Source organism: Microcebus murinus, chromosome 14, assembly GCF_040939455.1.
Source record: "Microcebus murinus isolate Inina chromosome 14, M.murinus_Inina_mat1.0, whole genome shotgun sequence".
Taxonomy (NCBI): Eukaryota; Metazoa; Chordata; class Mammalia; order Primates; family Cheirogaleidae; genus Microcebus; species Microcebus murinus.
Window position 1 is genome coordinate 18262208 of NC_134117.1, and position 14709 is coordinate 18276916.

Below are 14709 nucleotides of genomic sequence, written 5' to 3' on the forward strand. Positions count from 1 at the left end.
AATTCAGTTAGACAGGAAGAATAAGTTCAAGAGATCTATGGTACAATGTGCTGATTGATTATAGTTTGTAACAATGTATTGTACACTTGAAATTTACTAAGAAGTAGATTTTAAGTGTTCTCACCAAAAAAAAGTGTGTGAGTGATGCATATGTTAGCTCACTTGATTTAGCCATTCCACAATGTATACATATTTCAAACATCATATTGTACACCATAAATTTATATAATTTTTTTCAGTTAAAAATTAAATGAATAGATATCAAAACCTAGATGAAAGAGAAGTAGCCATGATAAAAATGTTTCAGTGAACAATTACAAACATGCTGGAAACACATGAAAAAATAGAACATCTCAGCAAAGAAATGGAAGATATAAAAAAGAACCAAATGGAAATTTGAGAACTGAAAAGTATAATAACAAAAATAAAAATCTCAGTGGATGGGCTTAACAGGATAATTAAGGGGACAAAAGAAAAAACAAGTAAACTGGAAGATAGAACAATAAATATTACCCAATCCTAAGAAATGAAAGACAACAGACTGGAAAAAAAAAAAAAAAGAAGCAGAGCCTCACAGACACATGGGACTAGGACAAATGATCTAACATTCATGTCATTGAAGTTTTAGAAGGAGAGGAGAAAGAGAGTAAGGCTAAAAAAATATTTGAAGAAATAAATAATGACTGAGAATTTCCAAAATTTTTCAGGAGACATAAACCTACAGATTCAAGAAGCTTAGTGAACCCTATACAGGATTAATCTGAAGAAATCCATTCTAAGATACACGATAACTAAATTTTTGAAAACTAAAGACAAAAAAATCTTGAAAGCAGCCAGAGAAAATGATACTTTATCTGTAGGGAAAAACAATTCAAATGACAGCATATTTCTCATTAAAAACCATGAAGGCCAGAAGGAAGTGGTATAATCTTTTTTAAGTGCTGAAAGTACTATCACCCAAGAATCCTACATGTACTAAAAATATCCTTCAGGAATGAAGGGAATATCCAGACATTCTCAGATAAGGAAAACTAAGAGAATTTGTGGCCAGCAGACATATCCTAAAAGATTGGCTAAAAGAAAAAGTTCTTTAAACAAAATAAGAAATTATTAAAAAAAAAAAAAAAAGAGGAAGCTTGGAACATCAGGAAGAAAGCACATGGTAAGCAAAAATATGGGTAAATATGCTAGGCCTTCCTTCTCCTCTTGAATTTTCTAAGTTATGTTTGATGGTCAAAGCAAATATTATAAGATTGTCTGACATGGCTCTAAAGGTGTGTAGAGAAAATAGTTAAGATGGTTATCTTAACTATATGGGATATGTGGGGGAGGGTAAAGAGTGAGGGAGGATAAAGAGAAATAAAGACAGGTAGGGGTACTATGCTTCATATAACTGGTATAGCAATAATGTCAGTAGACTATAGTAAGTTATGTGTAATTAATGTAGTACCTAGAGCAACCCCTTAAAAAGCTATGTAAAGAGATAGCCTCAAAATGCTATAGAGAAATCAAGATAGAATTCTAAAAAATATAACTCACGTGTAACCCACAGGGAGGCAGGAAAGGAAGACAAACAGAACACAGGAAAAACATAAAAATAAATAAGTGAACAAATAAATAAATAAAATGGCAAACTCCAGCCTAGCATATCAATAATTACATTAAATATAAATTGTCCAATGTACCAATTAAAAGACAGAGATTGACAGAGTAGATTAAAAAACATGACCAAACTTGCTATCTATCAATAAACTTACTTCAGGCCAGGCATGGTAGCTCCTGCCTGCAATTCCAGCACTTTGGGAGGCCAAGGCAAGAAGATCATTTAAGGCTGAGAGTTTGAGATCAGCCTGGGCAACATAGTGAGACCCCCATATCTAAAAAAAAAAAAAAAAAAAATTAGCTGGGTGTGGTGGTCTGTGCCTGTAGTCCTAGCTACTTGGGAGACTGAGGTAGGAGAATTTCTGGGGCCCAGGATTTTGAGGTTATAATGAACTATGATCATGTCACTGCACTCCAGTCTGGGCAACATAGTGAGACACCCATCTCTATTTAAAAAATGAAGTACTTAGGTGTAAGCACAACAAACATGTATAGGACTAGTATGCTGAATACTATACAATGCTGATGAAAGAAATCAAAGAGGATCTAAGGCCGGGCGCTGTGGCTCACGCCTGTAATCCTAGCTCTTGGGAGGCCGAGGCGGGCGGATTGCTCAAGGTCAGGAGTTCAAAACCAGCCTGAGCAAGAGCGAGACCCCGTCTCTACTATAAATAGAAAGAAATTAATTGGCCAACTGATATATATATATATAAAATTAGCCGGGCATGGTGGCGCATGCCTGTAGTCCCAGCTACCCGGGAGGCTGAGGCAGAAGGATCACTCGAGCCCAGGAGTTTGAGGTTGCTGTGAGCTAGGACGCCACGGCACTCACTCTAGCCTGGGCAACAAAGCGAGACTCTGTCTCAAAAAAAAAAAAAAAAAAAAAAAAAAACAAAGAGGATCTAAATAAATAAATGAGAGACATACCATGATTATGGATTCAAAAATCAACATAGGAAATATGTCAATTCACCCTAAATTGATACACAGATTTAATGCATTTCCTATCAAAATCCTGGCAAGATTTTTTTTGTACATATAAACAAGATTATTCTAAAATTTCTTTATACTTTTATTGTTTAGAATATGGAAAGGCAAATGAATTAGAATAGCTAAAACTTTTTTATTTTTAGAGCTGGGTCTCTAAAATATGTATTAGTTTTGCATAGATCTTCTCTAACACAAATGTTTGGTATAATATGCTTATTCAGTACAACTTTGTCACATTCAAACAATAGTCACTTTATGTTGTATTTACTTTATATTGACTTCTTTTTATATTTACTTTAACGGTATTTTTGTAAAATAATGGGTACAGCCAAAAGAACAAAACAAAACCAAAAACAGGCAGGAACAGTTCTCTTTTCTGCTTTTCTGGGTGCTGTCTTGTGTCGGAGTTCTCTCTTTCATGACCATTGAGACCTGGAGCCCTTGCCCCTGGTTCCTACTTACATCTCTCCTGCACAGCACTGGTTTTGATTTCCTTTTTTCCCCCCCTCTTTTCCAGGCCTCACCAAAAATGAGGTGGCTATATGGCAGAGGTACATCTGCCCAGAAACAGAACCTAGCACATGTCTACCCCATCACCCTACAGAAATATGACCACAGAAAAAAGGGCCTGGCAATTGGTGCATGTGTCCGAAGGAGTCCCTGGAAAGGTCACGGCCATTGGTCACTGAGAGTATAGAGTTGGTGTTCTCTTCATGCCCCTCTCCTCCCTTCCAGCCCTCATAGCATTCAAGCTATCCAACTTGGATTTCCATTAGTCTTAAAAAAAAAAAAAACTTAAAAAATTTCAAAATAAGTAAATATTTATTACAGAAATACAGAGATGAAAAAAATAAGATAACAAAAATAATCAAATGCCAGTTGCTACTGATAACATTTTTGGTTGGTGTATACAAACACACTATTTTCCCACTTAAGGCCCTTACTTTGTACCTCTCTCAGATAAGTAAGAGCATGTTACATGCAAATGCTATATTGCCATAATGCACAAACATTCTGCAAAAGGCCCTGTATTACATGTTCTTTTAGCAAAGTCCTCTGTAAAAGTGTGCTCTCCTTAGCTTGCACAGTGTGTGCATATATTTTTTTTCATGAAAATGATATAATGTACAGACTGTTTTGTAACCTCTTTTTTTCCAACTCGATAATGAATCATGAACATCTTTCCAGGTCAATAAATATGCTTTTACAATATTTTAATGGCTACGCAATATTCCATTGTATGGCTGCACCATAATTTATTTAACCAGTCTCCCAATGGTAGACATTTAAATTGTTTCCAAATATTTTTTGCTGCTGTAAACAATGTTACAATAAACATCCTGTAGCAAAATCTTTGCCCACATCCTTAATTATTTCCTTAGGAAACATTCCTGGAAGGGAATAGCTGGGTACTTGTTTGCACATCTTTAAAGTTATAGGAAGGTTTTGTCAAATTGTCCTGCAGTTCATTTGCTCCAATCAGCTGCGTATGAAAATGTCCAGTCCCCACCCCTTTCCCCGACACACACATAGTGTCCCCATCACTTGAATGTTCTAATTTTCCAGGAGCTGCCAACTAATTTCTGATTAGCTCTTAACTGATGCTTAGGGTTTAGGCTAATGATCATTCCCGTGGAAATTTGCACTTCCGATGAGGCTGCCTGAGAAGGGTGGTGTGGCCCCTTTAACGGCCTGCTCGTCTGTGACATCTGCTGGGGCACTCAGGACTGGGTGCCCCCGACTGCCACTACCACAGTGGAGGGTGATTTGCAGGGAGCGTGCCACTCCCTGCCCCCTTTGGGAAGGAGTGACTCCATGACAAACAGCTGAGCCCAAGTGTGAGTGGTGCCAACCCACAGGGACAGACACACGTCATCTATTCTCAGACTCCAAGGTTCGCCAGCTTCAGTGGTGGCAGCGCCTACTAGACCATCTCTGGCTTCAAACTCCACTCAGGAGTCCCCACACTTGCCACCCTCCCTCTCGTGGGGCCTACCCGGGGCTGTGGGGCAAGCAGCACTCGGTCCACGTCACTGGCTGTCAGGCCAGGCTGTCTGGAGCCACATCGAGAGAAAAGAGCGTGGGTCCTGAAACCAGGGCAACTGGGGTCTTGAGCCTCGACTCTCCGGCAGGGGCAGCTGGGACACGGAGTAGAGTCTCTGCCCTCTCTGTTTTACTTGGGTAACAGGAAGAAGGGATGTCCAGTTCTGTACCCCTTGCAACCTAACAGGATTGAACATGGAGAATGTCTGATGAGAAAGAAGACTGAGCTCTCAGGGCAATTGCCCTGTGTTTGTCACCACTGTTGTCGATAGTAGCACCTAACATGTGCCAAATGCTGACAGCTGTGGGCCAGGCACATATTACGGAACAGGTATCCGCTCATTTGATCGTAGCAATAACTCTAGGAGGAAGGGACTAGCGTTCTCTCCATTTTACTGATAAGTAAACTAAGGCACGTAGAGGTCAAGAGATTGCCCAGTTTCCGCAGTTAGTAAGTGGGGGAGCTGCGACTCTTACCCAGGTGGTCTGTCCCTAGTGCCCACGTCCTTAGCCACTGTGTGGAATTGCCCTTGTTAGGGTCACAGTGACACCAGCCACCAGCCCGAGCAATGACGACATGCCTAGCACTGTGCTGAGAACTCGAAATGTAGAGTCTCGTTAATCCTCTTCACCCCGGTGAGGTAGGGATTACAGTCGCTAGTTTACAGATCAGTAAACGAAGGTCCTGACAGATCCGAGGGCTCGTCCAGGGGCCAGGCGAGGCCAGAGCGTCATCGCTCGCACGCCGCTTCTCCGACGGCCCTGACCATGGGACAGAGGATGGCATCTGTGCACACGCTCCCCAGGGCCCCTGGCACACAACGCCCCTCCCACCGCTCCCTGGCTTATCTCCTAATTAAGCATTTTGTCAGGGCAAGCGGCTTTTTGTCCTCGAAACAGAACTCCTCTTTCCTAAAGAAGAAAGCAATTTCCTCCATGTCAAAGTTGCCAATATCTTGTCATTGTCCTTTCCTGGCACAGGGGCCGGGATGACACCATCAGCACCGGCTTTGCTGAGGGGACCAGGCCCTCCCACCCGCTCTGGCCTTCCTGAGGGCTTCGGGCTTATCTTCAGGGACAGCGTTATGTTCAAAGCCAGCAGGCTTTCTTTATTTCCAGAGAAGAGGAGCTTTCAGGCCCTGACGAGGTTTGGAATGTCAGTCCAAACTGGAGCTTTCGGATGGAACTTCACCTCCTGAGAGAGAGCTGCTCTGAGACCAGCTGTGGCCTTGTGGTCGCAGGGTCCTTTCTTAATCCAAAAATTTATATAATTTTACACATAAAAACATTTGAAATGATACAGAAGTATAGAATACTATAAAAAGTACTATTATCATTCAATTATATCCCCCACTACAGTCCTTCCAGATTTTTCTTCATATGTTTGCATTCATTGATGCAATTTTTTTTTGCATCAAATGCATTGATTGCATTTTTTTTTTTGAGACAGAGTCTCACTTTGTTGCCCAGGCTAGAGTGAGTGCTGTGGCGTCAGCCTAAACCTCAATCTCCTGGACTCAAGCAATCCTGCTGCCTCAACCTCCCGAGTAGCTGGGACTACAGGCACGCGCCATCATGCCCGGCTAAGTTTTTCTATATATATTAGTTGGCCAATTACTTTCTTTCTATTTTACAGTAGAAACGGGGTCTCGCTCTTGCTCAGGCTGGTTTCAAACTCCTGACCTTTAGCAATCCTCCCTCCTCGACCTCCCAGAGTGCTAGGATTACAGGCGTGAGCTACTGCGCCCGGCCACAAACATATTTTTTTAATTAAAAAAATTTTTTTAGAGACAGGATCTGTTTTGCTCAGACTGGCCTTAAACTCCCAGACTCAAAGGATCCTCCAGCCTCAGCCTCCCCAGTAACTGGGACTACAGGCGTGTGCTACAGCACCAGGCTATCTATCTATCTATTATCTATTTAGTTATTTGTGGAAAGAGAATCTCTCTCTATTGCCCAAGCTAGAGTGCCATGGTGTCAGCCTAGCTCACAGCAACCTCAAACTCCTGGGCTCAATCGATCCTCCAGCCTCAGCCTCCCCAGTAGCTGGGACTACAAGTATGCACCACCACACCCAGCTAATCTTTTCTATTTTTAGTAGAGACAGGGTCTTACTCTTGCTCAGGCTTGTCTTGAACTCCTGAGCTCCAGCAATCCTCCTACCTCGACCTCCCAGAGTGCTAGGATTACAGGCGTGAGCTACTGCGCCCGGCCACAAACATATTTTTTTAATTAAAAAAATTTTTTTAGAGACAGGATCTGTTTTGCTCAGACTGGCCTTAAACTCCCAGACTCAAAGGATCCTCCAGCCTCAGCCTCCCCAGTAACTGGGACTACAGGCGTGTGCTACAGCACCAGGCTATCTATCTATCTATTATCTATTTAGTTATTTGTGGAAAGAGAATCTCTCTCTATTGCCCAAGCTAGAGTGCCATGGTGTCAGCCTAGCTCACAGCAACCTCAAACTCCTGGGCTCAATCGATCCTCCAGCCTCAGCCTCCCCAGTAGCTGGGACTACAAGTATGCACCACCACACCCAGCTAATCTTTTCTATTTTTAGTAGAGACAGGGTCTTACTCTTGCTCAGGCTTGTCTTGAACTCCTGAGCTCCAGCAATCCTCCTACCTCGACCTCCCAGAGTGCTAGGATTACAGGTGTGACCCACTCACCGTACTAGGCCTATTTTTAAGTTTCAATTTATTTTTTTCATCTCTGCAAACATAGACATAGAATTTTGTAGATGTACAGCTTTTTTGCATACAGAAAATAATACAGTATATATTGTGATGTGGTTTTTTTCCTACATAAAAATGTGTCTTTGAAAGAAAAATCTTTCTCTGTGCTCTTTCCACTCTTTTGAATAGGTACCTAGTGTTCAATATTATAGATATGCTTTTCCTGCTCTCTACTTTATTAAAATGGTTATTTTTATTTTGAAAAGGGAATGTACACATGGAAAACTACGAACAGTGCCAAGGGGTGTAGACTGTGTCTGTCTTGTCTACTGATGTGGTCCCCAGTGCCTGAAACAGTAGCTGACAGATAGTGACTCACGACACAAAGGGCTTCTCCTCCTCACTCCTGGACCCCCACCACCCAGCCACCTGCCTGCTTTCCTGTGCATCCTTCCAGAGGTATTCTATGCACAGCAAGCTTATCTGTCAACACAGCCTGGGGTTTAAATGCAGCCCTTTGCCACCTCCTGTCCCCACAGGCTGGCAGAGGGTCGAGCTTTGATTCGAGAGAGGGAGGTAACAGCCCACAGGAGGACCCTTCTGGTTGTCCCACAACCAGTAGGATCTAATGCAAAGAATAGTGGCTAAGTCCTGGATGGGGACGGCTGGTGACCTGGGGGTTTTGGAAAGCTCCTCTCGGTGGCAAGCAGAGAGATGGAACTCCCCTTGGGAGGCTGCTGCAGCGGTTCCAGGAGAGAGAAAAGGAAGGTCCCAAAGGAAGTGGGCTGTTTTGGAGATGGAGCAGAATTGCAGATATGGGGCTTTTGGAGAAGACCTTGAGAACGATCCTTCTAGAAGCCTAGTGCAGAATAGGGGGGAAAAAAGCTGAGGGAAGAGTTTTCTTATTTCTTATTGCTTGTTGGCTGATTTTGTTTTATTCTCTAGATGGTGAAGTTTAAGTTCGATTTTTTGGTTGAGAGGACCAGACAATGAATGAAAAGGGAGAGTTTGAGGAAATAAAAGATTGAATTATATTGTGTAATTCCTTAACTCAAAAAGCTTGTGTTGCCGGGCGCGGTGGCTCACGCTTGTAATCCTAGCACTCTGGGAGGCCGAGGCGGGCGGATTGCTCAAGGTCAGGAGTTCAAAACCAGCCTGAGCAAGACCCCGTCTCTACTATAAAAAAAAATAGAAAGAAATCAATTGGCCAACTAATATATATATAAAAAAAAAAAAAATTAGCCGGGCATGGTGGCGCATGCCTGTAGTCCCAGCTACTCGGGAGGCTGAGGCAGCAGGATTGCTTGAGCCCAGGAGTTTGAGGTTGCTGTGAGCTAGGCTGACGCCACGGCACTCACTCTAGCCTAGGCAAGAAAGCGAGACTCTGTCTCAAAAAAAAAAAAAAAAAAAAAAAAAAAAAAGCTTGTGTTTAAGGGGTCTCTCAGCTATAGAGGACCTCCTCAGTTTCTTTCATTTTGCCCAACATTTCTGGCTCTAAGATCAAAATTCACTAGAGGATAGATATTTCTAAAGAACATCCACCATCTGACGTTAGTTTCAGAAAAGGTAGAGTTTTTTTCTCTATATATTATTTCTAATCTTTTTGTATTGGCTTCTTCAAAAAAAAAATCGAGCTCAAGGTAACTCAAGCCCTCTAGTCCCAGTGGTATGAGACTATCTCCCGATGACTGGATTGCTTTATGAAACGACCCCCCCCCTCCCGACACATTTTATCTCAGCAGGAAGAGGCCCGGAGTTGGCATTGAAGACCTAAGTTCAACTCTCAGCACCAAACTCACATACATACAATGTGACCTTGGACAGGTCACTCATTCTTGGAGTCTTGGCTTTCTCTGGGAAACGAGAATGATCATGACACCTGTCTGCTTACCTCACAGTCTTACACGAGAGAATCAGTGAAATAGTGTCCACAGGGGGCTCTGCAAGTGGTAAAGGACCACACAATTATGGGGGCATTATTTTTATTGTTTTCATGATCAGACCCTTATTCTGTTATTTTTCCTGAAGATTATACTCTATTCCATCTATAAGTGGGCAAATGTGCTTTGGGCAAAGCCAGGCAAATCTGACCTGATCTCCCCCAGGGAAGGCAGAGAAAGCTGTGGCATGTATTCCTCCCCGTCTTCCTGGCCCTGGCCTGGGGCTCCTGCCCCACCACCAGGGCTCTCTGCCCTCAGTGGCGAGGGGAGATGAAGTGGCAATTACCATGTGGTATGGTAAGTACTGCGGACATCAGCCCAGGGCCTGCAAAGAAAGGATTTCTCCAAAATAGGGAATCAGATGGTGGGGACTGGTGGTCCGAACTGGCTTCTAGGGAGATGACCACAATGCTGAGTTCAAACAAACAAACAAAGAAAGAAACAAAGAAACAAACAGGTAGGCAAAGAAAGGGGAAGGGCTCTCCAAGTAGAAGACACAACACGCACAAAGGCATGGAGGGTTTTAGTCGTATAATAGGTTCAGGGCCTTACATGGGACAGCCAAATTCACAAGACTGTTGCTAGCTCCTACTTCCATCTTATGTACTTTCTCAAGCCCAAAGCACATGTCAGTTTGTTCCCATCCTGCAGGCTGCATCCCTGTCCTGGAGCATACCTCCACACAGTTATGGCACCCAGGGAGCTCCCAGAGGTGACAGGTCAATCCATAAAAGCTTCACCGCCTGGAATACATCTGCCTTGAAAACAGCCAGCCTGCCACGAAAGAGTTTCTTACTGAAGGCAATTTTCTTAGGGTGGGGGGGAGCTCCTGGCTCCCTCTTCCTCCCTCAACTCCCTGACATGAGTCGTGTCATTAGTTACTCGCTTCGGCAGTTTTATTATGGAAATGACATATTGAAATACAAATTGGGACGCGTACAGTATAATTACTAATACTGCATATTCATTTCCTCCCTTTGTTCCTGGTGAGTCCCCATAAAGCCCTCGCACCAGCCACGTCCCAACCCTGAGTGCAGTTGATTCTGGGTGTCTTTTCTTGTGACGGCCAGGCGGGGCTGCGAGGGGAAACGCAGCCAGAGGAAGTACCTGCCTTCCCTGAGAAGGGCTATTTTTGTGACAATGCTGAGCTGACGCGGCAGTCCGGGCCTCTGAGGTCCAAGGGCTTCCCAGCTCGTCCCAGACAAACAGCTCTCTGACGGAGCCAGACACGGGAAGTCCCAGCCAGGGGACCTTTCTAAAAAATTAAATGCAACAAAACAAACATTCCCAGTGCCACAGGGGCCGGTGGCCCAGGCCAGGGTATGCCATCCCCCAGGGTCCCTTCTGTCTCTTCCCTCAGCACCTTCTCAGGAGGAGGTCACATGAGTTGGCCGACTTGGCCACCTGCCAGAGCTGCACAGGCAGGCACGCAGTGCTGTGAAACCCATCCAGTGTCCCTCAGTGGCCTTGCTTTCTTCCCCCGACACCCAGGGGAGCACCATGTCGCAAATACTGTAAGCACACGTGGCTGAGAGAGTGGGTTCTGGGTTCTAATCTCACCTCTGCCACTTAGCAGTTACGTCCCTTTGGGAAATTTTGCTTAATCCTCATGTACCTCAATCTCCCCATCTGTAAAGTGGGGCTACTAGTCATTTCCATCTCGCAGAGGTATTATAAGACTCAAATTAGGTCAAGCATGCAGAACAGAATGATTGTTTTTTTCCTTTGGCCAGCAGGAGTGACAGTGGGCCAGCTCTAAGCCTGGTCCCCACGAGGTCTTAGCCACTCTGTTCTCTCCTGGAACTCCGATGAGAAGCAGCCCAGGCTGGCCTGCGGGATGATAACAGACCAAGCGAGGCAGAACTGAATCAGCCTTATTGTCCCAGCTGATGCCCCAGACATGTGAGAAAGCCCAGCCAAGGCCAACAAATCAACCCACAGATGACCCACAGCTGAACAGAGCATGTGTGAGGCTGTTCTAGACCAGAAGAACCTCCACTTCAACCCACAGACTCAAGAGCTGAAAACATGCAGATTGTTTTACACCGCTACATTTTGGGGTGATTTGTTATGCACAATAGCTAACTGATGCATATAGTAAGCTATCATTGTACTTTCTCCTTCCTCTAGAACCTCCTGTTGATAGCTCTGGTTTTTTTTTTTTTTTTTTTTTTTTTGAGTCAGAGTCTCACTCTGTTGCCCAGACTAGAGTGCTGTGGCATCAGCCTAGCTCACATCAACCTCAAACTCCTGGGCTCAAGCAATCCTTCTGCCTCAGCCTCCTGAGTAGCTGGGACTACAGGCATACAGTCATGTACCACCATACCCGGCTAATTTTTTTCTATATATTTTTAGTAGGCCAATTAATTTCTTTCTATTTTTAGTAGAGACGGGGTCTCGCTCTTGCTCAGGCTGGTTTCAAATTCCTGACCTTGAGCGATCCGCCCTCCTCGGCCTCCCAGAGTGCTAGGATTACAGGCGTGAGCCACCATGCCCGGCCCTGTCTATAGCTCTTGACTTATTGTCCATCTAAAGTCCCAGGGACAGGGAGACAGCAAGGTACCAGGGCAAGAGCATAGGCCCTGGAGTCAGACAGAGTTCAAATCCCAGCTCTGACATGTACAGAGATATGATGGTTAGCAAGTAATTTCTTTTCCATCACATGAGAATAATAATATCTATCATACAAAGTTGTAGAGAGGATTGAATAAAGTATGGATGGTGGAGCATCTGGCACCCAGTGAGTAGCTCTCCTCTTTCCGCAGAAGCTCAATGTCATCTGCATAAAATAACATTCAATCGTGATGACTGAAATCATACTTTTCTGTGACTAGGCTGAGCAGTTAATCTTGGTGACCTAATACTCTACAGAGAAGGCACAGGTCATAGCCCCCATTCAAAAGCACAGAGGAAGTGATTCCAGTTAGCCAATGATGAGAATCCAAATACCAATAATAGAAACCCTTGGCATTCACTTAGTATCTGCGAAGTCCTTTCACATATATTACATTGTTTAATTTCACACTAACTCTGTGAAGTCCCTGTGTATCCACATTGTCCCCACTGTATGCCCTTCAAGGAAATCATTGAGGGCAAGTGGTTTGCCCACTGACACACGGCTGGTGAGTGGCAGGTGGGGACTCCAAGAGCCCACCTGCCCCCAATATACCAGTTGCTACAGGGCTGAGGGCTCAAAAGGAGTCCCACTAATGGGACATTAACCTCTCCTTTTCTCTTTATTGAATGTGGCTGGCTTAAAATGAAATGTTCCCAGTCTCCTAGAAACACAAATCAGACCTGACCTTGGCTCAGGACCAAGGTCTTAGACTTTTTCAGTCCAGAAGACTTTTTGCCAGAGTGAAGACCCTCTCCTTGTCTTCGTCACCCGCTGCCAGGAAATAAAAAGACCCACAACCACTCTCAAGGGGTGCTACCCATGTCAAACTCTGCAGCTGACCTGTGGGCAGCCAGCTGGTGCACTGGAAGCCCTTCCTTCTGTAGCTCCTGGGAGGCTCCTTCCCCACCCACCATGGGACAATGTGTTCTGGCAGCCAGATGCTTCAAGGTTTAGGATATTTCCTGAATAAAGTTCATCAACTCCTTTCTAGAAGGACCACAATGAGAAAGACAGAACTACCCCCCTGCAACGTGAGTCAGCACAAGCAGAGAGCCCTCGCGGTGGGCGGATTTCCGTCTTGGGTGAGCTCAGGGGTTGAGATGTGGGCATAAGAGATATGAAATAGCAGTGAAACAGCAGGTGTAGCCCCTGGCTCAAAATCCAAATGGGCCCTGGGAAATGGCCTTCTGGGGAAGGCATTCCCAGGAAATAGGTCAAAAGTTAAAAAGCCATTTGTATAAAGATATAGCAGCATTATCTGGGAGTGATGAAAATCTAGAAATTGCCAACTGCCCAACAAAAGAGGATTTGTTAAGTACACTTTGCTTTATCTAATGGATGGAATGTTAATTTGCCATTAAGAAAGATAATGAAGTTTAAGTAGATCCATGGAAAAGTACATATGGAAGGATCTCTGGTAAATGAAGAATAAAAATTGGTTTCCAAGCCTTGATCACATCTGTGTAAAAGCTTATATGCACAGTGATAATGACTGTAGGGAGATAAAATTAAAATAGTTATTTTAAGGTAAATGGGCATTATAATTTTTTTGGTCCTGTTTGCTTAATATAACAGCAAAAATATCTGGAAGGTAGGAAGAGAGACACATGCCATGTGGCTTTCAGAACACTCTGCAAAACATCAACTGTGCAAATTAGAAGAAAATAAGTGCACAGTAATGGAGAGAATTAGGAAAAGTTGTGGCTATTCAAGAGTTGGACTTTGAATGTCTTAATGATGGATTAATGCTCAGTTGGCATGCGCAGGGACATTTCTGGGGACCCCAGCAACACAAAGCCACGCTCAAATAACATGCAGCAGTACTTGTGATAGAATGTCAGACACAGAGGCAGTGTGCTGGGGAGGGGAGGACTTTTTAGGGTGCAGGGAAGCTTTTTTACGTCCTTCAAATCAGAGCTGTGACTTGGAAGCTCACTAATGAGAGCAAAGACAGGTCCTCAAATGTGTTCAAGTCGTTTTTGCCTTGGCTTATTTTTAAGAGATAAACAACAAACACTACATAATGACAGGAAAGAACAAAGATGAGCAGCGAGAAGGTGAGCTGTCCATCCATTTGCTTTGCAGAAGCCACATTTTATTATTGTAAAGCTCGATGCAGGATGTTTTAGGGAGCAGAGGGAGGCCAGAGCATCTATCTCCTCTGCACACCTCCTCTACCCAGAGGTTAGTGCCCTAAATTGCACAGCTTGATACGCAACCCATCTGTCCGCATACTTTATTTGGTCGGAGAAGAACTTTGGATACTTGATAAGCATGCAGATTCCAAGGCCCCATCACCCAATTCTGATTCAGACAATGAACTATTTTTCAATAAGCCTGTCAGGTAATGCCGATGTCCCTGGTCCTGGGACTATACCTCAAGAAGCGTTGAGCTAAAAGACTTCAATTTATTTTAAAGTGCAAATCCTAACCCAGCCCTGTTACCCCTTCACTTCCTTGAAGCCGTATCAGTCATTTTCATGCCTTGGTGGGGAAACGGGAGGGAGGAGGAAGAGTACAAGGGCACAGGGGGGTGGGAAGATTCCCCCACATGCCCCCCAGTGGAGAGGCCAGGGACTCTGCACCTAACTGTTACAGATGCCACCTTCACACGGGAAGGCCTTGGGGAAGTGGTGTGTGACAGGATTTACGTGTGTGTGTGTTCAGGGCCATCTCTGTGTGAGTTTGGGGGCTCAGACTAGGACAGGCATGGGAGTGGCATGGGGCTGTAGGTGCCTCTCTGATCCTCTCTCTCAAGATGCTCACACTTAGAGGAGGAGAGACAGACAAATAAATTGTTATAATAAAATAATTTTTTAAAATACTCCAAGAAGGAATGACA